Raw genomic sequence first — 6,504 nt, 5'->3', positions numbered from 1 at the left:
CACTGTCGCATTGAAGTTTCAATCAAGCGTTTAGCCGACGGACGGGGAACGTCTCAACGCGTAGAGAACGTCATTTCTGCTTCTTTTTCTTGCAACCGTAGCACGGCGATCGGCAGATAAAAAGCCGGTAGCAGTCTCCTTTGTTTTTACGCTCGATGTTCATGTCTTTCATGACGACACGAACACCGTGGCGTTTGCAGATGGTAGAAAGTGCAGGGATAGCGAGCGCAAAAAAGGCGACTGCTCACGGCGCCGGGCTGTTGTTACAGGAGAAAGAAGCGGAAATGACACCGTGACATATAACAAATAACATCAGCTGTTTCTGATGTTAGTTGTTTTGACTGCTTTTACATTATATTGAAATATATGTAATGTTCATGTTTGCTGCAATGCAAACGCAGTGATGCAAATAAAAACATGGAGCCACAAATTACGGTGCGACCCTATAATTAGTCCGGGTTACCGGGGACTGTTGTTGCCGATGAACAGGTGTCGCTATGTGACTGCAGACTAAATTGGGCTGCATTGAGTTCATGACTTTTCTTTTATCCCGCCGCCTACGCATCACTGTGAGAGTTAATATGAGATCTCTCTCTGTGGAAAAATAACTTTAAATCCCACTGACGTGTGTATAAATCTATATACGTATAATGTCCCGCTGGGCAGCAACTTAAAAAAACAACTTTTTTTGAAGTGTTGTGAACGCAGCGCGCTGGGGCGAATGTCGGCGTTTGCCCAATAGAAAGGAGGAAGCCAGCCAGGCACAGGAAAGAAAGAAACACTCCAGGGCAACGCTGCTGGAACTTTGACTCATTGAGAAATGTTTCCCTGCTTGCATCAAGCCCGGCTGGTGTCCCCTGAGATCCATATCCCACCCTGATTGGTGGGTTAATTCAGCTCCGCCCACAACACTGTAAAGTGTCATACATTATCAAACTAACATTACATTTTCATATTAAGGTGGGGCCAAAAACTATCATCCTGCGGGCCGCAATTGGCCCGCGAGCCGCGAGTTTGAGACCCCTGGTGTAGGAGGACACCTACTCTGTGTCTGGTTAAGTATAAGAGCCCTTTGTTAGGGGGACCGCTGGACTCTTAGCACCAGCTTTGGGGTCACAGGGTCACATCTGGAACACACACACACACACACACAGACACACACACACACACACACACACACAGACACACACACACACACACACACACAGACACACACACACACGCGCACACACACAGACACACACACAGACACACACACACAGACACAGACACACACACACACACACACACACAGACACAGACACACACACACACACACAGACACACACACACAGACACACACAGACACACACACACACACACACACACACACACACAGACACACACACACACACACAGACACACACACACACACACACACACACACAGACACACACACACACACACGCGCACACACACACACACACACAGACACACACACAGACACACACGCGCGCACACACACACACACACACAGACACACACACAGACACACACACACACAGACACACACACACGCACACACACACACACACACACACAGACACACACACAGACACACAGACACACACACACACAGACACACACACAGACACACACACACGCGCACACACACACACACACACAGACACACACACAGACACACACGCGCGCACACACACACACACACACAGACACACACACAGACACACACACACACAGACACACACACACGCACACACACACACACACACACACAGACACACACACAGACACACACACACACACAGACACACACACAGACACACACACACACACACACAGACACACACACACACACACACACACACACACACACACACACACACACACACACACACACACACACACACTATGCACAGACTGGTACTCTTTGTTTATACCTGTGTAAGACGTCATAATGAACTTGTGCATATTCATGTAAGCTCAATAAAGAGCAGTGTTACGAGGGAGCAGACGAGAGCGACTGAGGTCAAGTGAAGGAACGGCGCTGTCACAGTTCTCTCCCTCATCAATTGTCTGGTTCCAGCGGTGGGTCTGTGCTAGACGACCCATCACCAGCTTTTTCCACTGGTTACCAGTACGTGGTAGAATCCACTTCCAGATCTGGTTGTCTTTAAATCTGTGAATGGATTGGCTCCATCTTATCTCTCTTTAACAAAAGAATCCAAGTGGAGCCCTCAGGTCTGCAGATGAGCAGCTTCTGACCAGAACTAGACGTAAAAACAGAGGTGAGCTTTATCGATGGCTGCAGCCAAACTCTGGAACAGTCGCCCTTCACATCAGGTCGTCACTAGGGGTGGGTTTTTATAATCGATTCATCGATTAAGATCGATTCTGGCTTGGATAACATAAAATCGATTCATTAAAATCCTGAATCGATTTTTTTAATATAAATTTATTTTGCCCGAAATGCCAGAATCTCTGGTGACATCTCACAAAATTTCAAGAACCACCAAACAGTTAAGACAGTAAATGAGAGCAGGTACACGGATTCTGCACATAGACTTAAACACACAGCGCGACCCGCGGATCAGAATCAGTGAGATGTCGCCTTTCTCACGGTCGGGGCTGAAAGCCGACAGCTCGCTGACTCTGATCTGTCGGCGGGTCCGCGCTTTGTGTTCACGCCCTTTATGAGCCGATTCTAAAGCTGTTAGTTTGATCTCTCTCCAAACAATATTGACCGAACCAGCAGCAGAAGAAGATCCAAACGCTTCACATAAACATCGTCATGAATTCACTCTGACTTTTACTGTTTTGCTTCCACCGCGATGCACAGCTCTCTCTCGCTCCCTCTCTCTCCCTCCCTCTCTCTCTCTCTCTCTCTCTCTGTACTTCAAGAACAGTTTCCCTTTCTTCATTATTCGCTTGCTTGTTACACAAGTCTACTGTTGTTTACAGCGCTGTCAGCCGCTGTTTTTTTCCCTTTTACATTCTTCCGAAAAGAAAACCTCATTTCTGCTGTTCAATACTGAACAAATTGAAACTTTTTAAAATTATTCAAAATGCAAAACGCTTAACCGTGTCTCTAATAAAACCGCTGTAACTTCAGAGGTGATGTTCATATGTTGATTAATGGTTTTCTTTCGTTTTTGATGTACTGCAGAATATTTTTATAAAATCCCAGAACAGGAAAATCACCTTCATGTTTTTCTGTGTTTTATCTTCAGCTACTTTGACACAAAAGCATCTGCTGTGATGCTCACACCTTTGATAAAGTCTTGCGAGTGTCAGCTTCCTTTTTATAGATACAAAAATATGTAAATGTACTGATCTGAATTATAATATTTCTGACTGTCAAAATTTCCCAGATTTAAATCGAATCGAATCGAATTAAATCGAATTAAATCGAATTAAATCGAATCGTGGATCGAATCGATTCGGGACCTTGTGAATCGGAATTGAATCGATTCTAGAAATCAGTGACGATACCCAGCCCTAGTCGTCACCAACACTGGACATTTTTAAAAGCCGGTTGGAAACACATTTGTACTCTGTAGCTTTCAATCCTGACCAGTCTTTATAGTCATTACTGTGTATGTTTCCTATTTTCTCTCTACTCTGTGCAGCACTTTGGCTCAAGCTGTTTTTAAATGTGCTGATAAATAAATGTAGATTTCTTTGAATAAAACAGTGGAGCCGAGCTTTGAGCTCAGTGTGTAACAGTGTGTGTGTGAGAGCCATGTAATGTCCATGTGTGCATGCTGACTGTGCTGCTCTGACCCCCCTCCTCCTTTCAGGGTGGAGCCTGCTGGAGTCCGATGGTTGAGACCAGGTCTGAGGAAGTGTAAGTGTGTTTTTAATGGGATTCATGAAAACAAAGCAGCACACATTCAACCATCTTCATCATGTCAGGAGTCATCATCAAAGTGTCAATCAATGAACAGATGATGGATCAATAACTGCAGCTGGATTGTGTTTGTTCTCTCCATCAGATTCCTGTCAACTCACAATCGACACAAACACAGTGAACACAGAGCTCCAACTGTCTGACAACAACAGGAAGGTGACACGTGTGGAGGAGGTTCAGTCATATCCTGATCATCCAGACAGATTTGATTACTGGAAACAGCTGCTGTGTAGAAATGGTCTGACTGGTCGCTGTTACTGGGAGGTCGAGTGGAGAGGAAACGTTTATATATCAGTGAGTTACAGAAGCATCAGAAGGAAAGGACGCAGTGCTGACTGTGTGTTTGGATACAATGATCAGTCCTGGAGTCTGATCTGCTCTGATGATGGTCCTCAGTCTGTCAGGCACAATAACAGACTAACATCCATCTCCTCCTCTTCCTCCTCCTCCTCCTCTGTCTCTAACAGAGCAGCAGTGTATGTGGACTGTCCTGCTGGCACTCTGTCCTTCTACAGAGTCTCCTCTGACACTCTGATCCACCTCCACACCTTCAACACCACATTCACTCAAACTCTTTATCCTGGGTTTATGTTTCTCTTGTCTCCTGGTGCCTCAGTGTCCCTGTGCTGAGTGGAGTGTAAAGAGTGTCTCCTGTTACAGAAACACTCTGACTGTTGAACAGATAGTTCAGTCTGTACATGTCTGTCTCTTTCACTCACAAACACGTTTTCAGATTCATGGATTCAATCAGTTGATGTTTGAAACTCTTCTAAATGATTCCTTGTAAACTTCTTCAGTCACAAACAAACAGGAAGTGATGTCACATGTGTTCCTGTCCACACAGCAGAATGAGTCTATTGCTGACAGTGATGTACAAACAGAGTGAGCATTTCTGAGGCCCAAAATAAACTGAGTAGTTCACTGAATGAACAATGGACTGTGAGCTCAGTTCCTTCATCATTAGTATGGATTATATATGTATATGTATTATATTAGTATCATATATATCAGGTGCTGCTGCTTTCAGTCATTGTGCAAATGTGCTGTTTGTAAGCTTGTAAAGCTGCAGTCAGCTGAGACTGAAGAAGTCACCTGATCAGTGAGCAAACGTTTCTGAAAACGTCCAGATGAACAGAATCAACCTTTTGGGATCAGCCAGCAATGCAGCATCATTGTTGTTCAGCTTCAGAGGTTTGCAGGAATGAACTGATGACCAGAAACAGCTGCAAAGTCCAAGAAAATACCAGCTGGAGTTCAGCTGCATTTGAAGAAGTCAAAGAAAAGTAAGGATGGCAAAGGGCGACGTTTTCTTCCAAAGAGCTGCAAACATGGTCGACGCCTCATTAGAAGAATCATCTGGACATTTGTGAGGAACTCTAACCAAGAAAGCAACGTCACACAGATCCAACAGACAGTTTCCATGACTGCAAGTGTTGAGTGGAAAAATGCTACATTGCATTATTGCATCCTCTCACCACAGGAGGCGCTGTTGGGACCACTGATTGCTGATCAGCTGTTCTCTGATGATCTGATTGATACTGTGAATAACGGGACTCACTGAACTCTGTGACACAGTGAAGATTACAGAGTTTAACTTCACCCTTTAAGACTGACCACAGAACCAAGTCCGCCAGAGCTTTTGTTATATTTTTACATGCTGTGGAGCCATTTGTGGGAGCATTTCAAGTTGCTATACATCAATACAACTGTTATAGCCCTAATTTTAATAATATGTATGCATTAAGTCCATAGTAACTACATAAACTGCAAAAAAAACCTCTGCTCATCCATCTCTGTGTGTATCAGGATACATTTGGTTCATAATACACAGAAAAATCAGAGTTATTACCTGTAATAAATGTGAAAGATTCCTGCAGTGATAACCAGGCAGGACTGAAACACATCCAAGCTGTCACCACGGTAACAGCAGCGTCCATCCACAGGTGAGGGGAGGAGCAAAAAGAGGGACTTTGACCATTTTATACTAAAAACACTCAACTAATGTTTCTAATATGAAACAAATAAGCCCACATTAATGTGAGCGTTTATTAAATAATAATAATGATGATTTCCTCCTGATCTCATTTCCACAGCAGAGAAAACTGTGGTGTATATTGAGGTGGAGGGTGTGGTCTGTGGCTCAGGTGTAGAGTGAGGGTGGGGTGCACCACAGCAGCATGCTGGGACTGCTGAGGGTGGAGGAGGGAGTGATGATGACATCAGAGCTGCAGCACAGAGACCAGTGAACACACAGTCTGTTCATCTTTGCATAGATACAATATACAGCACAATATTGAATGACAGACACGCTGTGGGAGCTTCCACAGATACACTGACGTCAGCATCCAGAGTCCTCCTGCTGCTCCCCCCTCAGAGCCCCGTGATCAGCACCAACACATTCAGTTAGATGACAGAGTCCAGCTGCAGCTAGAATCAGCTCCCCTCTGTGAACAACAGCACAGCGTCAGTGTTTCACACTCAGTGAAAGGAGGAAACAGCAGAAGAACACCATGTGTGCTACGTTTCCCAGGACACACTACAAACTGCACAAATACAGAGCAGCACGTGGAAGGACCTGGAGCTGCATTTACAGA

This window comes from Aulonocara sp. 'chitande type north' Nkhata Bay, linkage group LG3, assembly GCF_057382095.1.
Source record: "Aulonocara sp. 'chitande type north' Nkhata Bay isolate Kocher_YH1m ecotype deep benthic linkage group LG3, A_spYH_male_GT1.1, whole genome shotgun sequence".
Taxonomy (NCBI): domain Eukaryota; kingdom Metazoa; phylum Chordata; class Actinopteri; order Cichliformes; family Cichlidae; genus Aulonocara; species Aulonocara sp. 'chitande type north' Nkhata Bay.
The sequence above is the reverse complement of the archived record's forward strand: the minus strand, read 5'-3'. Positions refer to the sequence as shown.